General features: G+C 36.2%; 1 pseudogene; it reads left to right on the top strand.

Annotated features, from left to right (window-relative positions):
* Positions 1-967: 967 nt before the first annotated feature.
* On the top strand, positions 968-1609 carry LOC128118110 (high mobility group protein B1-like; annotated as a pseudogene).
* Positions 1610-21414: the final 19805 nt, after the last annotated feature.

Below are 21414 nucleotides of genomic sequence, written 5' to 3'. Positions count from 1 at the left end.
ACAAGGGTTGATCCTGATTATTAACTGAACTTTTAAACAGTGTGTCTGTGACTGCCGCTTCCTGTAGTCTTCCCAGCACTGCTGTAACCGATTGGTAAGATTTTTTTACGTGATGCTTCATCATGAATTAATGTCACAGAGAGCAGAGGTTGCTTCATCAGCTTTGATAGAAAACTTGTCATGTGGTGTCATTCTACAGCCATTTTTTTAAATCAACACTCTCTCCTATTCTAAAAGAAGGGCAAAAGACCCCATACCTCTAATGGTAGGAGATAGGAGTATATTTGACCTGTGGACATATTTTAAAGCTTGTAAACTGACTTCTAGCTCATTGGACTGTAACAATTTATAGAAATTAATAAATAGCAGTAAAACAATAGAGATTTAGCACAATTGTATTATCCACTGTTAAAAATATAAACCTCCAATAGTCAGAGACTACATTCACTTTAAAAATTTTTTTGTAACACTGTAAAATAGCGTTGAATCCAAGGTGATTTTTTATTTGAATCACTAAGTCCCAGAAATAAATGAAATATCAAGATTTTGCATTTAGATATTAAATTTAAATATTGATATAAATGTATTGTGTAATTTTGGAATATTTGGATTGAACTTGCCTAGGATTTTAATATATGTGAAGAGTTATGATATTCAAATAAAAATGTAGCAAGCATATAAAAGTCAATTGTTTTTACAATAAGCCTTAACTTGTACTAAGTATGAAAGAACGTTCATATGAAAAGACACGGAAAAAACTTGGAAAGTAGAGAAAATGTTATAACCAGTTAAACTTTGGTACGTATTAGCTTTTAAATGTATATTAAGAATTAAATTAGGCTGCGTCTGGCTCCCGCTCTCACAGCCATTGCAGTACATTGAGCTCCATAGAGAACAGCGCTGGGGCAAGCGCGAGCTGGACAGGCACTGGGCAACTCTGTGCCTCGCGGAGGAAAATCAACTAAACATGGGCTAATGAGATCCTAAGAAGCTGAGAGGCAAAATGTCCTCATATGCATTCTTTGTGCAAACTTGCCGGGAGGAACCCAAGGAGAAGCACCCGGATGCTTCTGTCAACCTCTCAGAGTTCTCGAAGAAGTGTGCAGAAAGGTGGAAGACCATGTCTGCTAAAGAAGAGGGGAAATTTGAAGACATGGCAAAGGCTGACAAGGCTCGTTATGAGAGAGAAATGAAAACCTACATCCCCCCCAAAGGGGAGACCAAGAAGAAGTTCAAGGACCCCAAGGCACCCAAGAGGCCTCCTTCGGCCTTCTTCTTGTTCTCTTCTGAGTATCGCCCCAAAATCAAAGGAGAGCACCCCGGCTTGTCCATCGGGGACGTGGCGAAGAAGCTGGGGGAGATGTGGAACTACACCGCTGCGGACGACAAGCAGCCCTACGAGAAGAAGGCTGCCAAGCTGAAGGAGAAGTACGAGAAGGATATCGCTGCCCACAGAGCTAAAGGAAAACCCGATGCGGCGAAGAAGGGGGTCGTCAACGCTGAAAAGAGCAAGAAAAAGAAGGAAGAGGAAGATGAGGAGGATGAGGAAGAGGAGGAAGAGGAGGCAGAAGAGGAAGACGAAGATGAAGAAGATGATGATGATGAATAAGTTCTAGTGCAGTTATTTTTCTTGTCTATAAAGCATTTAACCCGCCCTGTACACAACTCACTCTTTTTAAAGAAAAAAATTGAAATGTAAGGCTGTGTAAGATTTGTTTTTAAACTGTAAAAAAAAAAAAAAAAAAAAAAAAAAAAAGAAAGAAAGAAATTAGGGGTTGGAGAGATGGCTCAGAGGTTAAGAGCACTGACTGTTCTTCCAGAGGTCCTGAGTTCATTTCCCAGCAACCACATGGTGGCTCACAACTATCTGTGATGAGATCTGGTGCCCTCTTCTGGCTTATAGACACACATGCAGGCAGAACACTGTATACATAATAAATAAATAAATCTTTAAAAAAAAAAAAAAAAAAAAAAAAGCCGGCAGTGGTGGCACATGCCTTAATCTCAGCACTCAGGAGGCAGAGGCAGGCAGATCTTTGTGAGTTCGAGGCCAGCCTGATTTACAGAGCGACATCCAGGAAAGGCGCAAAGCTCCACAGAGAAACCTTGTCTCGAAAAAAAAAAAAAAAAAAATTTAATGTACCTTAAGAAATGAACATTAAGAAAGATGGGCCCAGCATCCCAGAAATGGACTTCATCTCCCTCCTGTGTAGGCACTAGTACTCATGAGCATGCCCCCCACACAAACATACACATATGAATATAATTTAAAAATAAAATCTTTTAATATGATGTGTACAACACCATCGGTTGGCTAATCAAGGGTGCTGTTAAAGTTTGGTGCTACTGAACATGACCAGGGTGACCTGCTGACCCATGTTTTATAAAAGAAAAGAGCATGTCTTTGGACACTCCTCTTCCCTCAAAGCTAAGTAATTATTAATATACACCATAGAACCGATTTTTAAGTGACAGTTTCTGCATTAGTCATTGTTTACAAGTGATGTAAGGAAAAATGCTTGTTTACAGCGTCACACATTTCTTATTTGCTGCACAATAACATCCATTTATGAAGTCTCTCGTAAATACACAGTGCATTTATGTCATTCATAACTGATTAAATTTGTCACTTACAGACAAATTATTTCCAAAGAAAATTGTATTTTTCCTTTAGAATATGTATGAATCCTTCTGTAAGACCATTCTTAGAACAGTAAATAGTAAAAAAAAAAAATAGGGATTAATTTCTTAATTGTTTATCTGATGACTCTGATTCTATATGAAAATTAATAGGTTTATAAAGCCCATCATTTATTCATATCTTAATGTTGCCTCCCAGATATCTACCATGCCTTCTAGCGAAAAAGCTACTTCTGTAGACATAATGGGGAATTCATTTGTGAGCGATGTTTTTGCTCTGTGTAGTACTAGTGACAGAAACATTTGGTTTGAAGCCAACAGATACTATTTTGGGCTTAGTATAATTTTCCAGCTGTTCTTGGGGAAAGCATGGTACACTTCCCCACCCATTACACTGACATTCTCATCTATACATTTATATTTTGCTGCTTTTTCAAATCAGTAATGCAGCTGCCACAATATGCCTCCTCCTTCCAGCAGGTGGTAAATTATTCTCTGCACAAAATGACATCATTCCCTATCTTGCAGAAAAACATGCCCTCGAAGCAGAGGAAAGGGCAGAACCATTACAGCAAACAAGATTTAAACGACTTTCCCACATCATAGTTAGTGAAACCATATTGTAGATTTTAGAGAATTAATACCTAAGGCGATGAAATCAAGTTATCAATGATACTTGAAAAAAATCAGCAAGATGAAAACAATTAGGGTCCGCATAGCTAAGGCACAGTTTGTCTGTTTAAGAGACACCGAATAGAAGCAGAATTGATTTTTGTTGCCCCATTCCTGGCCTCCTTCATCCCCAATAGAAAGGAAAATATTTATATTACACTTGAGATAATTTCTCTGCTTGGAAAGCTGCACTTTACTGATGATGTTCTTATATGTTTTATTGAGTCAAACCATAATATAAATATCCACTAGTGTCACACTAGCTTAAAACTTTTAGCTACCCAAAGAGAAACCTGCTTAATAATCAATAAAGAGGAATTTAGGCTAGCATTCAATTTGGTAAAGAAGAGGTAGTATTTCTTTCTTTTTTTCCAATCCAGATAAAGGGGGAAGTGGTTTTACAAAAATCCCACATTATTGTTGTTATCTTTTTTTTTTTTTATTATTATTTTACAATACAATTCAGTTCTACATATCAGCCACGGATTCCCTTGTTCTCCCCCCTCCCGTCCCCCTCACCTTCCCCCCAGCCCGCCCCCCATTCCCACCTCCTCCAGGGTAAAGCCTCTCCCGCGGACTGAGATCAACCTGGTAGACTCAGTCCAGGCAGGTCCAGTCCCATCCTCCCAGGTCGAGCCAAGCAATCCTGCATAGGCCCCAGGTTTCAAACAGCCAACTCATGCAATGAGCACAGGACCCGGTCCCACTGCCTGGATGTCTCTCAAACAGATCAAGCCAATCAACTGTCTCACCCATTCAGAGGGCCTGATCCAGTTGTGGGCCCCTGAGCCATTGGTTCATAGTTCATGTGTTTCCATTCGTTTGGCTATTTGTCCCCGTGCTTTATCCAACCTTGATCTCAACAATTCTCGCTCATATAAACTCTCCTCATTCTCGCTAATTGGACTACCGGAGATCCACCTGGGGCCCAGCCGTGGATCTCTGCACCCAGACCCCTCAGTAGTTGGATGGGGTTTATAGCACGACAATTAAGGTGTTTGGCCATCCCATCACCAGAGTAGATCAGTTCGGGCTGTCTCTTGACCATTGCCAGCAGTCTATTGTGGGGGTATCTTTGTGGATTTCTGTGGGCCTCTCTAGCACTTTGCTTCTTCCTATTCTCATGTGGTCTTCATTTACCATGGTCTATTCCTTGTTCTCCCTCTCTGTTCTTGATCCAGTTGGGATCTCCCGCTCCCCCAAGCTCTCTTTCCCTCGATCCTGGCCCTTCATTACCCCTACTCATGTCCAGGCTGTTCATGTAGATATCTTCCATTTCTCTGTCATTGGGTGATCCCCGTGTCTTTCTTGGGGTCCTGTTTTCCAGGTAGCCTCCCTGGTGATGTGAGTAGCAGTCCAGTCATCCTTGTTCCACATCTAGTATCCTCCTATGAGTGAGTACATTCCATGTTTGTCTTTCTGAGTCTGGGTTACCTCACTCAGGATGATTATTTCTAGATCCATCCATTTGCCTACAAACCTCATGATGTCATTGTTTTTCTCTGCTGAATAGTATTCCATTGTGTATATGTACCACATTTTATTTATCCATTCTTCAGTTGAAGGGCATCTAGGTTGTTTCCAGGTTCTGGCTATTACAAACAATGAACATAACTGAGCAAGTGCTCTTGTGGTATGATTGAGCATTCCTTGGGTATATGCCCAAGAGTGGTATAGCTGGATCTTGGGGGAGATGGATTCCCAATTTTCTAAGAAAGCACCAAATTGATTTCCAAAGTGGTTATATAAGCTTGCATTCCCACCAGCAGTGGAGGAGAGTTCCCCTAGCTCCACAGCCTCTCCAGCATAAGGTGTCTTCAGTGTTTTTGATCTTAGCCATTCTGACAGGCATAAGGTGGTATCTCAGAGTTGTTTTGATTTGCATTTCCCTGATAATTAGGGATGTTGAGCAATTCCTTAAGTGTCTTTCAGCCATTTGAGTTTCCTCTGTTGAGAATTCTCTGTTTAGTTCTATAGCCCATTTCTTAATTGAACTGTTGGGCATTTTGATGTGTAATTTCTTGAGTTTCTTATATATTCTGGATATCAGTCCTCTGTCAGATGTGGCGTTGGTGAAGACCTTTTCCCATTCTGTAGGCTGTTGCTTTGCCTTGTTGACCGTATCCTTTGCTCTACAAAAGCTTCTCCCCCTGACATTAATCCGCACACCTATGCTCACATAATTTTTGACAAAGAAGCCAAAAGTGTACAATGGAAAAAAGAAAGCATCTTCAACAAATGGTGCTGGCATAACTGGATATCAACATGTAGAAGGCTGCAAATAGATCCATATCTATCACCGTGCACAAAACTTAAGTCCAAGTGGATCAAGGACCTCAACATAAATCCAGCTACTCTGAACCTGCTAGAAGAGAAAGTAGGAAGTAGTCTTGAACACATTGGCATAGGAGACCACTTCCTAAATAGAACACCAGTAGCACAGACTCTGAGAGAAACAATCAATCAATGGGACCTCCTGAAACTGATGTTGTTATCTTGCACCACACTGTTGAGGTGCAAGTCCATAAATGAATTTGTGATGTCAAAATATTTGCCAAAAGTTAACTCAACCAACATATATTAAAAATTCTGGGGTGTAGAAGAATCACCATATTTATTAATTTTATTATTCATATATTATGTACAAATATTCACAGTTTAAATAATATTTGAGTATACCAAACATGTTTCATCCACCTCATTACATTTATTAATTACTTATTTCTAAGCCAAAAAACGAATCCCATGAGTGATCAATTATTATCTCTATAATGTTAGCACTTATCAGATCACCTATCTGTAATATGAAAAATACCTTGTGATATCAGGGTTTTATAATAAGATTTTTTTTACATATATAGCAACTACACCATGTATACCCACTACCTTGCATATCATAAGAACCTTTTTTAGAAATGAAGGAGATCTTTTCCAAGTCATACTAGTGCTGGAAGACATTCAAGTATCCAACACTAGAAAGCTATGCAGAGACAAACAGTATTGAAAATCTGCAGCTAACCAGGCTGCACGATGTGCTTTGTGATAGAAACTGGTTACTTATTTATCATGCCCCTTCCAAAAGATAATATAGGGTTCTGCGAAGAAGGAATTATTGTCAAAGTACACTACTTCTGTCTTTGTGTGTGTTTGTGTGAGAAAGCAGGAGAGGTCCAGAGGAGATCACTGGAAATGCCATTCTGTCACTCTCCACTTTATGCCCTTTAGACAGAATCTCTAAACAACCTTGGACCTCACTGCTTTTTGTTAGATTCGCTGGCCTCGGTGTTGTAGAACTCTTTCAGTCAAGCCTGCAACACTGGGGGTACAGACACTTGTGTCTATTTCAGGCTTTTTATGTGAGTATTGGGACTCAAATCAGGTCTTCATGCTTATGTAGAAAGCATTCTGACCCAATGAATCTTTTGCTCAGTTAATAATACTTACGTTTTCTGATGACTTGAACTCAAGATAGTGAAAGATAACAGATGTTAGTTGTATGTTGTCTAGAGAAACAATGTCTTCTAAATAGTCCTTTCACAAAATAATTCCCAATGAACTCTATTAAACGCATGCAAGAGGGAGAAATTTTTGTTCCACATTCATTTACTATTTATCAATTTATTCTGTTACTTGTGTGTCTTTATTGTCTTGATATTAAATCTTTAATACAAATTTTCAAAACACGAATATCTGTTTATTATAAAAAGAATGTACAATACAAAAATGTCAAATTTCTACTAATTATTCCACAGCCCCAATTCCTGTCATATATATAGCAGCACAGACAGACATGTAAAACCTAACCTCTCCAGATCCCAGTTATTTTAAAACACGAATAGCACCGTAGTATGCTAGGTGTCATCAAACATTGTGCTTCTCTACTTACTTACTTTTGGCAGTTAGATGAGGGGATCTAATTCAAGGCTCCATTCATGAGAGATAGGCAAGCATTTTAGTGCTGAGCACCACTCTACCTCTTCAGGCAGTTTACTAGTTCAGATATCCTTCAGGTAACTCTATGATACAGCAATTTTCACCATGGCTGTATGGCATAGTGTGAATATGGGATGCCTTATTTATTTAACAGGGCCTCTCTATTATTATTTTGCAATAATGCTGTAGTACATGTCCCTTTGTACACACTCTATGGCCAGAAACACAATTTTGTTGATGAGATGCCCAGAGGCTGATGTTTCTGTGTAGATCACATCTCTTTTAAAACCTTTAGGGTCCTTTAATGTCCTATAATCCTTTCTCTGTTCTAATGTAATTAAATGCTCCTAGTGTAACTTTTTTCTGAACAATATCCATTGCCTCTGTGTATTTATTTAGGACTGAATTACTGCAGGACATAGGAAAACTTCCATCTATAATCTGTGATTTATCAGAACAAAAGATACAACCAGTAAGCTATTACCTTGTCAATAATAATGTTTGCATCAACTTCAGTGTCTGCAAAAGGTTGACACTTGTTAAGTGTGTACTGGATTGGAACAGAAAAACCAACTGAAGGCATACAATAGAAGGGTTCACTTAATTCTCTGAACGCAGAAACCAGGCCTTGCCATAGTCAGTGCATCAAGACACTAATTGATCACTTGCTTTGCCCCTCAGCCTGGGAGGTAGCAAATATATCATCATACTTTCTTACGTTAGAAGAGTTACAAGAGCCGGGTGGTGGTGGTGCATGTCTTAATCCCAGCACTTGGGAGGCAGAGCCAGGCAGATCTCTGTGATTTCGAGGCCAGCCTGATCAACAGAGCGAGATCCAGGACAGGCACCAAAACTACACAGAGAAACACTGTCTCAAAAAACAAACAAACAAAACAAAAAAAAGAGTTATAAGATGAGCAAATTCTTACTTTGCTATTAAATTCCTCTCAAGAAAATGCAGAGAATGTAGAGAGAAAGATAACAGAAGAGTGGAGATCAAATATCAGCCTACAGAATTAAAGTAGCAAGCTGAGGCACATGTCCATTCATCTGGGTTAAAAATTAAAGTATATTCCATAAATAGTTTATCCCTCCATCCATTCTCTCCTTCACTTGGTCAGCTGCCCATCAACAAAGCACTCTACAGAGTTTGCACCACATTTTCAAGACTTATCCTTGTACCTCTCTGACAAATCTAGGAATGTTCCATGATATCATCAACAAGATAAAACCCTTATGACCACAGAAGTGTGCATCCTTCTGCCTCTTCCTAGGTATATTTAATCAAGTAACAATTTCAAATTATTAGGCTTATAATCCTTAATGGCTTTATTTTTCATCGTTATGGCCATTATTAGATCATTTAAATCAACCCTGGATTTACTCTGTGTAGACATTTCTGACTCACATACTCCTATTTTTATGAGTAGCAGTCCCACCCATGACATCTTGGGGTGATGCATACTTCTCAGAGACCCTTAGTCACTAGGCTAGAACTACAGGATGATTATTATTCAAAGTCAAAATTGATTCAAAGCTTTGGTCCCTGTCTTTTGGTATAAGTAAATTAGTGACATCATTTTCCTAGAACTAGGACATAAACCTTGCACTGAAATTTTTCTTTCTTTTTCTGCTCCTTACTCCTTGGGCTTTATATTTGGAGTGATGAAGATGCCAGAGTCCAGTCTTGTCACTTCCTTTGGTTGTGTGAATGTAGAAAAGGTGCTCCTTAATAACACTTAGTTACAGTGCTGGGCCTTTTACATAGTTTTGGTTTTTCACAGCCATTCACACACAAGTATATACATACACCTCTTTTATTAAATGAAGAATTAGTACTGTGCACTATGCAAATTTCCTGGCACCTATATTCCCTGTGATTTCACCAATGTGGTGTTTTTCTACATAACTATAATTATGTAGTTTTCTTCAAACAAGTGAAATAGCATATTAGGGATTGTATAAACACCAAGCTAATTACCTTTCTCTATTTTCCTTCCTAATCTTATTTGGATAAGTGATGATAATAGCTTCCTGTGTGTATTTCTACTCCGATTTTCCTTTTTTGTAAATATTTATATAGTAACATATTTTCATATAAGACACTCACTATTTTACTCATTATTAATTAGAGTTTTATGATATAAGCAAGATTTGGAAATTTGATTTTAAAAAAGACTCCCTATGTGTTAAAAAAAAAGAGAGATTCAGAAGTCTTGAAATCATCTATAGTAAATACAGATACAAAGAAACATCTTCATTGCTACCTGGGCAGTCTACTTTGTTTTTCAATTTATATGTCTATCTATTTAGGCATACTTACATTCCCTTTTCATATTCTTATATATGTCTCATTACCCACCCACCCCCACACAGAGATACACACAAAGGAGTATATAAACAGAAAAATCGGTAATGAATAAATCCCATCACCCATTGCTGTATGTCACCTTAAAATATCAAGCACAAGACTAAGATCCTCTTCTCCTGCCTTTCCCTCATCTACTCTTCTTTTCCATTTCTTCTCCTTTGTTATTTCTCTTCCATTTCCTTATTATCAGCATTTTCCTCATCCACTTTCTCCTTCTTCTTCACACCCACGCCTCCCCAAAGACACATTGATTTGGTGATTATTCGAAAGAATGGGAAGGAAGCTTACATTCCCCTGGTACTCTGAGTGGCCACTTAAATGAAGTCTATGTGTCCTAATTCCTCCATGCTGTGAAGAAATTTAAACTTGTGCTGAGAAAAGAAAGCAGGGAAAGGAAGGAGAGAAAAGGAGGACAGGCAGACAGATACACACACAGAAACAGACAGGCAGACATTCCGTTCCTGACATGCCATCTAGAAAGACATTTCTATAGACAAGAGAATGACTTTGTTTTCCATTTGTAACAGAAGAACATCGTGAGAACACCAACAACAAAAAGCTTATGTTCTTTCACAACCTCACAACATAACTCTGAATCTTGCTGTAAAACATAAAAGGTGCAGCAGTAGTTAATTACTATAAAACTCAGTCCTAGCTCCTTTTTTTCCTCTTAAGATGCTTGGAGGAAATCACTCTCAAGTCTTTTCTGTCTACCTTTTGAAACTTTTGCTGATATTGTAATTTTCATAGATTGCTGGATCTTCACCTGGTATTGTGTTTCTGTTATCTCCTAAATTTTTGGAGTTCAATCCAGACTTTAAAATGGTGTTCCTTATTCCCAGAGTTGAGTGTTGATCATATAAACTAATTTTCATATTTCTGAAATCTAACTGAAAGATAAACATGAACAATATCTGACACATTTGTCATAAGATATTTTGATTTTTCATTACGACAACTTGTTCTAAAGACTTATTAATTTAAAGCATAGAAGTTTTTAAAATGTCTTTAATCACTGTTTTTTTTGAAGACCTGTTAGTTAATTAAAACAAAATTTTAAAATTACTCTTTCAAATTATAGAAGATAAGCAAAATGCCATGCAAAGTTATTTTCTAACTACTTAGATTATAATATTGAACAACAAAAAGTCAAAACCTGCCTTCATCTCAATTTCAATTTTAACACAAAAAAGCAAAAAATTGCACAAAATAAACAAACAAATAAACGTCGTTCCATGCTGTGTTTTCTCATATGGTGGGTGCTGACAATGAGCAGTTGTTGGAATTTGAATTGAATTGAATTAAAATTAAGTGAAATAAATCAAATTTGGTTTTCCAGGCTAACTAGCTATCCTGCAGATGTACAGAGCCAGAAGAGCCAGTGACTACCACATTGCAGAGTATGAATCACAGAACCCTTTCATCTTTGCTGAGAATCCTGATTGGAAAAGGAAAATGACATAATTAAGAAGGGAGAATCGTAGTAATTTGAACACCTAGCAAAAATATCACATCATTTTTCATATTGCATAGATTTCCCTACTTGGTGTGTCACAAACAGCAGAATATTCAAAGGATGGCAAATTTATCTTAAAAAGTTGAAAAAGGATGTAACTTTGTTTCTTAGGTCTGCCAAAGGACATAGAATATAGCACAGAAGTTTATCATGTAAAAAAATTCCCTTTGCAAGGAAGAAGCAGCTTATCAGTGATGCCCCTCTTCTGTTCCTTCCCCCTTTTGCTGTAAAATGAATTACATTAAACGTAGGGAGAAGGTGTTGAGGGAAAAACAATAATGATTATTATTGATTACAGAAAAGAGTGAGGAATGGGGAAATGACTTCACGATTAAGAACACTTACTGCTCTTCTAGAAAATTGACATCAAGTTCCCAGATTTCATCTCAGCTTACAACCACTTATAACGCCAGATCCAGGTTATCTTATACCCTCTTCTGTCCTCCTTGGCCATATCCACACAATGGTACACACACACACACACACACACACACACACACACACACACACATACACTCATGTATGCACACATACACTAACACACACATGTGCACATAAATAAAAAGTAAATAATATTTAAAAAAATGAGAGAGGATGTTGTAATTATGCAGAAAAGAATAAGGCCTAAACTTTATCATGTTTTATTCAATATGATTCTCAATGCAAAACAAAATTTATAAAACATTTATTTCAGGAAGATAGGATTTTAATTTAGTCAAGTATTGTTGACTAAGAAAAATCAATCTTATGCTTCTAGCTTATTAGATTTTGATTGCTATTGTGCTATCGTCTTCTATATTTGGTTCATGAAAATGTCCATATGTGCATTCAAATTGGGGTGAAATCATTGTTACATACCCATATCCTATACTGCAATTACATTTAACTACCACTTAAATATTCATTAGATGAAATGTTAATAAAATGGAATTGTTTGATAATCTGTCATTGAATAAGAAATATTAAAATATGCAATGATGCCATAAATTCAAAAGACAAGGACTTATTACTGACACACATTATGAAACTCTTAGGATAGAAAGCCATACTAAATTTGAAACAATTGGAAAGAAAGTTTCTCAACAAATTAAAATAACTATCAATCTTCTTTGGTGTCCTGTGACATTTTTTTGGAAGAAAGTAAGCACGACTTTTATCTAGATGAGACAAAGAGGATATTAACAGACAAAAGAAGAATCTATCCAAATCTGTCTTGATGAACCAATGAACACATCAGAACTGTATTCAGGATTATGGGTGACACAGACATCTATGTACCAAGAACTATTATGAGCAACATAATTGCGTGTCATAAAGGACACCACTCTATTATTCACTGGTTAACAGAAAGCTGCACTATTCAAATGTCACCCAGGCAAGTCACCAAAAAGTATTCCACCTAAGAGTCCCCATCCTCATCCACCTAAGAGTCCCATCCTCTTCCATTGTTTGCCTTATAAGATATTGTGTACAAGAGGTGCTTTGTGAGGATCTCATGAAGTTCTTCTTGGGAGGTCCATGAGTCCTGCAAGGTATGCCCACCACTTCTGAAAGGATGCTTTAGTGGTCCCATCTCCTGAGAGTTAGTGATAGCTGCTTATAAATAGTGATACTTATGTCCAGCACAGATGAATCAGATACATTTCACTTAGTTATCTCATTTAACGCTAAATTCAAATTATACTAATGTTTAGATTTTCAGCCTTTATTCTGCATATTACATTTTTTTTCTTTGTTTAGGGACAGTGTTTCGCTACAACCTTGATCTTAAACTCATGACAACAATCCTGCCTTAGCCTTTACAAGCACTAGACTTACAAGTGAGAGTCAACATACCTGGCTTTACAGTGAGAAATCTTCATTTTGACAACTATACTATGAACAATGAGGTGTTAATCCTTAGAAAGACTTAGGACAAAATAACATGTTCATTTTCCCAAAAATATGATTATAAGTTTTAATACAAATAGTAACTTTGAGCTGGAGAGCTGGCTCAGCATTTAAATGAGATTGTTCTTTTTGCTCTAGATTGTTCTTTTTGTAGAAGCCTGGAGTTTACACCCAGCAGCCACACAAGATTTTTTGAAATGTTAAAAAAAAAACACTTAGACTTGTGTTCAATAATAAAAAAAAACCTAATGTTGAAGAGATTTCATTGATGATCAAAATGATTTAAGAAGATAATTATGAGTAAAACTTTTTAGATGCATGTGTCTTGTGAATGGCTTATTTATTTGGTGAAAGAAACTAAAAAAAATTTCAAATATAGGAAAAGGAACATTCTGTTCAAGGATGAAAGTCTTCTTTCACAAAGAACTGTGCTTTCTCCAAAGTAATTCCAGAATTCTAGTCAAAACACAAGTTATAGGCACCAATCATCAGAATATAATATGAGGAAGAATGAACCAAGAATGTTTAAGCCTGGTTAAAGGAAGATGAGAAGTTCTGCTGGGGAGGGAGGCAGGTTCAGCATGGAAATATCCTTTACAAAGTTGTAACAATTAAAAAAGATGCTTAGGATTAGAGACAAATTCAGCATTAGAAACAATAGAAAGAAGGAAAGATAAATACAGATGTGTAAAAGTTCAACTGATAACTGTGATTATTCAATAGATAACTAATGTGTTAGTTCTCGCAATATAGAGTATGGCTACTGTCTCAAGACTTGAGTGATGTGGGAATCAGTGATTCTCATGAGGTTAGGAATTTATACTTATACCAAAAACCAGGCCAAAAGGAACATTTGGATAAAATAAGAAATATTTCAGCCTCCCAGGTAGAAGATTGTTGTTAAGACATAGAAAGCATGAATCTTCAAGTTTAATGTGTTTAACAACATAAACAAAAATGGGATGCATTAATCAAAAGATAAAATACAAAGCAAACCTCACATGAATAGATAATCTTTACAACACCAGAAAATAATTTTTATTCAAACTATGTAAGTAATTCTTACAAACCCGTAAGAAAAATGTCTACACTGCGTAGAAAAAAAATAGACTGCATATCACTATATAAACAAAAGAGGAAACATGGAGATTGTTTTCATCACATATGTTTACAAGAAATGCAAAATAATTTTGTAATGAGATCTTATGAAAGACTAGGTTTGCAAATGCTAAAATATACTGACAATACAAAATGTTGCCATGTATACTAAGCAGCAGGGACTCTAATACACTAATGATAGGTTTATAAATTATTACAAATGCTCTGAAACCATTTGACAGCATATAGTAAGGACAGAGTAAGTGAAAATATTTAAATACCAAAGTTTACATTTTAAAAATAAATGTTGTTAATTTATTGATTTTACCTCCCAGTCAGTTTCCCCTCCCTCCTCTCTTCCCAGTTCCTCTCCCAACCCCCCTCTGTTCCAACATCCCCCAATCCACTCCTTCTCCATTTCTGTTTAGGAAAAGGCATGTCTCCCATGAGTATCCACAAAACATGGCATATCACGTCACAGTAAGACTAAGCACCTCCCCATGTATTAGGGCTGGGCAAAGTGACTCAGTATGTGGAAAAGGGTCCCAAAAGCCAGTAAAAGAGTCAGAGACAGGCCCTCTTCCCACTGTTAGGAGTCCTACAAAAGGACCAAGCTATACAATCTGTGACATATATGCAGAGTGCCTAGGTCAGTACCATGCAGGGTCCCTGGTTGTTGTTTCAATCTCTGTGAGCCCCTATTAGCTCATGTAGAATTCTGTGAGTTTTCCTGTGGAGTCCTTGACTCCTCTGTCTCCTCCAATCCTTTCTCCCTCTCTTCTGCAGGATTCCTGAACTCTGCCTAATGTTTGGCTGTGGGTCTGCATCTGCATCTGTTTCCATCAGTTGCTGGATGAAGCCTCTCTGATAACAACTGAGTTAGGCACCAGTCTGGTCCTAGGAGATGCTCAGTTCAAGACCTGAAAAATTTACTCTTATACAGATAAACTTTTACATAAAATACGAAAATAAATGTACATACAGGAATTTTTATTAATGGTTAGAACTGAGAACAATTTCTGTATCAATAATTTAATGAACAGTAATATGTTGATGCAGTCCTGCAATAGAACATTATATGCGAAAGGAATGAATTGTGGTTGCACATCAGTATAGTCACAATGTTTATAAAATAATGAATAAAAATATGAAAGAATGTGCACTCTGTGATTTTATCTGTGCAACCTGAAAAAAACTGAGCAATAGCATTATTCAGAGAAAGACAGGTATATAAGCTTGTAAAATGTCTCCTGTTTGCTTTAAAAATCTAGCATGCTTAGTAGTTTTCTTAAGGAGCAATATATATTTACTGGTATTAATATATATGCAGATATATATGTATCATATACACTATATATATATATATATATATATATATATATATATATATATATATATATATATATATTTATCTGATCAGTGAGGGATACACTTTCAATATTTATTTTTGAACCACACTAGTGAATGGTCTCAATGACCTGGTATAAATTTCCTGATAAAGATAATTATGAATATATGACTATATATATGATGATAGATAGGTAGATAGATAGATAGATAGATAGATAGATAGATAGATAGATAGATAGATAGATAACCATGCATCTATACTTGGAACCCTCCTTTAAAAATCATTGCATTTAAAGAATAGATGAGTCACCAAAGTGTGTAAAGGAGAAAGGAAACACAACAGTGGGCCATTATATATAGGCAGGACTGACTAAACAAATAGGTTATTGGGTTCCTGTGTCTATCAGCAACTGCCTGAAACTATGGAGCTGTTGAGGACGGCAACTTTAGTGAAAAGTTGGGGCTGAAAAACCTCAGAGGGTTGCCTTCAAAGAAGACAAGCAAGATTAAAATGTCCTTGCATGCCAACGATCTGTGTCTCTGTGACTCTAGACTTTAGATAAAACAATGTAATTCAAGGATAAGAGAGAAACAAACCAAAGTTCTCTATGGTAGAACACATCACTTAAATGCCATGGTAAGACTCATTTTTAAATACAGTGGCACTACACATAAACAAGTTGGAGCATTATCTTTAAAAATAAAAGGCAATAAAAAAAACAGCAGAGTGGTGCCTAAACAATGTAAACATGCTTGATTGATTTAAGCATAAAAAAATCAAATAATGAATATTTCGACTGGGTGCTGAAGAACTAGGCTAGTGGTTAAAAGTATGTGTGGCTCTTGCAGAGATGGGAAGAACCCATATCTGGTGACTCACTACCATCTGTGCCTTTTGTTAATGGGATGCAATTCCCTTTTCTGGCCTCATCTGTGGTGCACATACCTACATGAAGTCATAACCCTTTTACATATAAAGTTAAAAAGAATGTGATAAAGCAAATACATAAAAATGGTACATTAATGTATAAATACACAATTATGAACACAATGAACACAGTTACTATATAGTAAATCCTATTGGGAAAAGCAATTTGCAGCATGAAGCTAGGACAGTGAGAACTATCCAAGATTAAGTACTCAGCAAAAAGCAGATGAATCCATACAAGTAACGTGGTTGAGATCCAGCAAGGGGGATTGTCAGAATTGAGAGTAAATCACAGACAGAACAGAGATAGTGTTAACAAAGCAGTAGATTAAGGAAAAACTGCAAATACTTTTGTATGGCTATAGTCATCACACTCTAAGCACTATATCCAAGTAAGGATACACAGGATAAAGATACATAGTTGAACACTGGCAAATATGTGTAGCAAAAAGAAAAAAAGAGAAACTAAAAATGAGGATGCTCTGAGGAGTGAGAGGGGCTCTAATGCAGAGCGAACCCTGCTGCAAACTATACACTTCATGTACTACTATCTGACCAATATCAGTTGATCAATTACAACCAGTGCACAGAGGAAAGAAGATGCTAATAATAAGGGGAACCCTGCAGACATGAAAAGGAGACTCTGTGCTTCCTGTTCAATTTTTTTTAAAAAAATGTAAAGCTTCTATAAAGTCCAGTCCGTCAGGAGGGAAATTGTCCACTGGGCACTCATCATACTGCATAAGGGCAAGTCTGCAGACAGGGGTGGGCTCGATACTGTTTGACTATTATTTGGAAGTCATTGAAAATGTTCATCAAGATTATTGCGATCATTGCGGCTGTTGTTATTATTTTTGTTGTTGTTAATTATGTATGAGCCCTCTCATTATGACAGAGACGGAGAGAGAGAGAGACGTGATAGGCTGGGGGTTGCACACATGCATGTACATGCATGGAGATTAGAGAAAAACATCGTGGGCTCTGGGATTGTTCTCCAATCATCATGCTCGCACCCCTTGTGACTCTACCGACTCTGAGCCCTCTCACCAGCCCTCATTGGCAGGAATTGAACTTTTTATTTCTGATTCAGAATGCCTCATATACTGAATAAGGATAAATTTAATGAACATGTCTTAGAAGCCTATGATCATGCATCTCAAGAATGCCTCTGGAAAAAAAAAGGAAGTACATGTCTGACAGTGGCTTCAGAACAAACTATCTTAACAAAACTTATTAATAATAATGAATTAAAAACAAATATCCATAAGTAGGTTAATGGATAAAGAAATTATAGTGCATCTGAATCTTGCAATAAGTATGAAGGATTAATTAATGATGTATAAAATGATAAGGGCAGAGATCATAAACATTACACTAAGTATGAGAAGCCATACAAAACAGATTAAGCCTGCATTATTTCTTTCAACTAGCTATTTAAAAAAATAAACCTATAGTGAGAAACATATATAATTACTCCACACCACGATCATCTGGAAATTAGTAAAAGGAAAATGTCAGGGACAGTGGAACTTTATATGTAGTGGTAGTTATGCACATGCATACCTTGTTAAAATGAATTAAATTCCTAGGTTACAAAGGTTTTCTATCAACTATACCTCAGCACAGACACTTTTAAATTACAGTTTAGGTCCTGGATAATCCATTTTAAGTGAAAACATACTGTAAGTTTAAAAAAATGCATCTAGTGGAGAACACATGGACAACTAGGCTTAGGAACAAGACAGCATCTGGTTTTATGGCCCATGGAAAGAGAAATTCATCATTGCTGTTCTGCCTAGTAAGAGGATTGGATGACATATCACTTGACCAGGGAGAGAGAGCAAGTTCAAAATATATAATTCAATGCATATAATTTTAACATCCCAGTAGTGGCAAAGCATTGTAGGTCTAACAATCTGGATAGCTAATTAAAACAAAACAAAACAAAGAAAAAAAACCACAAAAAAACAAACCAAACAACAGATGGCATGATTACTCTAGAAATAATTTTTCTAATATTCATACTAGTGCTTAATAATTACTTTTTGTTGTTCCTATTGATGCTTATTTTGTATTGCCTTTTACTTTCTTTCTTTCTTTTTTTTTCTTTCTTTCTTTCTTTTTTTTTTTGAGACAGTTGTTTTACTTAGGCAGCTTCACGTAGAAATGACTATGCATTTCAGAATGGTCTCAAACTGACAATCTTCCTGCTTTGTCCTTTTGAGTTCTGTGGTCTTGAGACTATGCCACCACTTTCTGTTTGGTACATACATTTTATTTTGGAGCAGTTTTATACTTTAAAAACTTGTGTACAAAATAAGACAACTCCTTTTTTCTCTTGACAGACTTTCCCCTTTTATTAGTCTTTTCAATTGGTCTAAGAAATAGCTACAATTGATTAATTAATATTGATCTATTATTACTAAATTGCACCATTCACAACATGGTTTATATTGTATCCTCCAACTCTATGGATTTCTTCAATACACTATCACAGATCCAGCATTGCAGTGATGTACTAAATTGTTTCATTTCCCTAAAAGACTCTGCGAGATACCAACTCCTTTCTCTTTCCTCACCAACAATTAGAAACCACGCCTGTCTTTTATGGCTTTTTCCTACCCAGAACATCACACAGTTAAAAGCATGGAGTAATTTTCAGATTGACTTATTTTATGTAGCTAATCTGCATCTATGTTTCATCTGTGCCATTTGGGGACTTGGCAACTCATTTTCTTGCAGTGCAAATCATTATTCTGTTGTACGAATGCACAAATGTTATCTATTATCTGCATGGCTTTAATGCATGACTTTTTTGTAGTTTTAAATATAGCCTTCATTTACTTTCATGTATGTGCTGTTAGTATGTTCATAACCTTTAACTTATTTCAGTAAACATCAAGAAGCATGATTGTGGATCATGGGATAAAGGCATTTGGTTTTGTGAATTAATGCCAAGCTGACCTTTGATGTGGGTGGGCCAGATTGTACCCCATCAGTCATTATAGAGGAGTCCCGTGGCTTTACACCCTTCAATGCACTTGGTGTTGCCAGTGCATTGGATTTGGGCAATCAGATTGCATATGGAGAACAATCTCACTGTTGTTTTCATTTGCTATTTCCTAATGACAGATGAGATTGAATATCTCCCTGTGAGTTTACATTTTATATTAAATAATCTCTAAGTATCTGAACTTGGTTTTTATCAGTCAACATTAGAAGTTACTATTTCTAAGTGAGTTGGTATTTGTTAGAACATAGTCCCTGTCTGAGGAGATTTTTCAGAGAGCTTGTGAGAAAACTCCAAGGAAACAAGACTGAAGTCTTTTTTACCTCTGATACCCCATAATACAGGTTGTTCGTGCCTTTGTGACATTCCCAGGTGCAGTAACTAGGAGTGGGTTGTTTCAAATTACCCATCATCTTACCTATTATTTTTCAAAATAATGTTTCTAAGCACAAGTTTTCCTCCTGATTGTATACAGCCTACACTCAAGCGACCTTGCCTTTGTAACTGTATAGAACTTGAACTCAAGTGAACTTGGCTCACATGACCTTGCTTAATCCTCAGAATGTCCTTGGAATATAAATTGTCTGATTTTCTGAATAAACTTATATAATACATGAGACTTTAGTTTGCCTGATTTTTAAGCTCCATCTCCCAGGCTCACACGGCCAAATAGAGCAATAAGTGCAACATTATAAAAAGTATATGTAACAAATAAAAATAAAAGCAAGATTATACAATACAAGGTTTTGAGGGCATGGCTCAGTTGGTAACAAGTCTCATGTTCAAGCATGAGGATTTGAGTTTAGAGACACACAACCCATAGAAAACACCAGACTCAGTGGCATGGGCTGTAATCCTAACACAGAGGAGGAAGGTGGTTGCATATAACTTATTGGCCAGCCAGTATACTCAAACAGATTAGCATAAAGATCATTGAATAACAATGTCTCAGAAATAAAGTGTAGAAAATCAAAAAAAGATACTGTGAAATGTCTGGCCACCATACTCATGTGCAGATGCATGCACTTACTTGCCCCATGCACAGGTGTACACACAATCACACTAGCAATACATTCACTGCACATAGCACACACAGATAAAACCAATACACAATGTAAAATAAAATAACAAAGGAGACTACATAATTCAATATAAAAGAATAATTTATTAAATATAAGATAAATATTTAAATCAATCAAAGCACAAAACAAAATCAGTGACAAAGAGCTGCATAATAGATGTTCCAGAAATATGTGCAATTTTTTATAGTCCAAATAAGATGATAGTTATTATATTATCTCAGATAAACTGTAGTTGATATCAACCAATGCTAGTGAAAATGAGCTATGATAACTATTTTATTTAATTTGTTAGGAAAATATAAATTTATATAGTCTGAATAATACAACTTTAATACTTACGATGCATCAAGTTTAAAAAAGAAAAGACTAATCAATTTGCTGCAAAAAAATGGAACAGTAAAAAAAAATCACAAGAAGTAATAAAAGGAAGGGGAATAATAAAGAATGATATTGAATGTCAAAGTCAAGCAGCTTACTACTAATGTACATTAATAAATTTACAAATTCTTAACACAGAACATTAAGTAGAGATGCGTATTATAACTGCACCTTTTTAGTATTCTCCTGAGAAGACTAGCTACTAAAATAGACAACTGAAATAAGTACTAAGAATAAGAAAGACTCTGATTTAAGGTATGTCCTGATTCATTGGGTTGCCATAAAAAATACCCTAAATTGGATGACTTATATAGAATAAAAATTTATTGTTTACAGTTCTTGAGCCTGGAAATGTCAAGATCAAGTTCCCTGCAGACATTCTGCTTAATGAGAGTCAATTTATTTATAGACAAACTTGTAATTTTTAAAATTTTTTTATTTTACCTTATAAGTATAAATGTTTTGCCTGCATGTGTATGTCCACCCCATGTGTGACCACCACCCATAGAGATCAGAAGATAGCAGGAGAACCTCTGAAACCGGAGT

The sequence above is a fragment of the Peromyscus californicus genome, unplaced genomic scaffold (genome assembly GCF_007827085.1).
Source record: "Peromyscus californicus insignis strain IS unplaced genomic scaffold, ASM782708v3 Scaffold_22__1_contigs__length_63687245, whole genome shotgun sequence".
Taxonomy (NCBI): domain Eukaryota; kingdom Metazoa; phylum Chordata; class Mammalia; order Rodentia; family Cricetidae; genus Peromyscus; species Peromyscus californicus.
The sequence above is the reverse complement of the archived record's forward strand: the minus strand, read 5'-3'. Positions and strand labels throughout refer to the sequence as shown.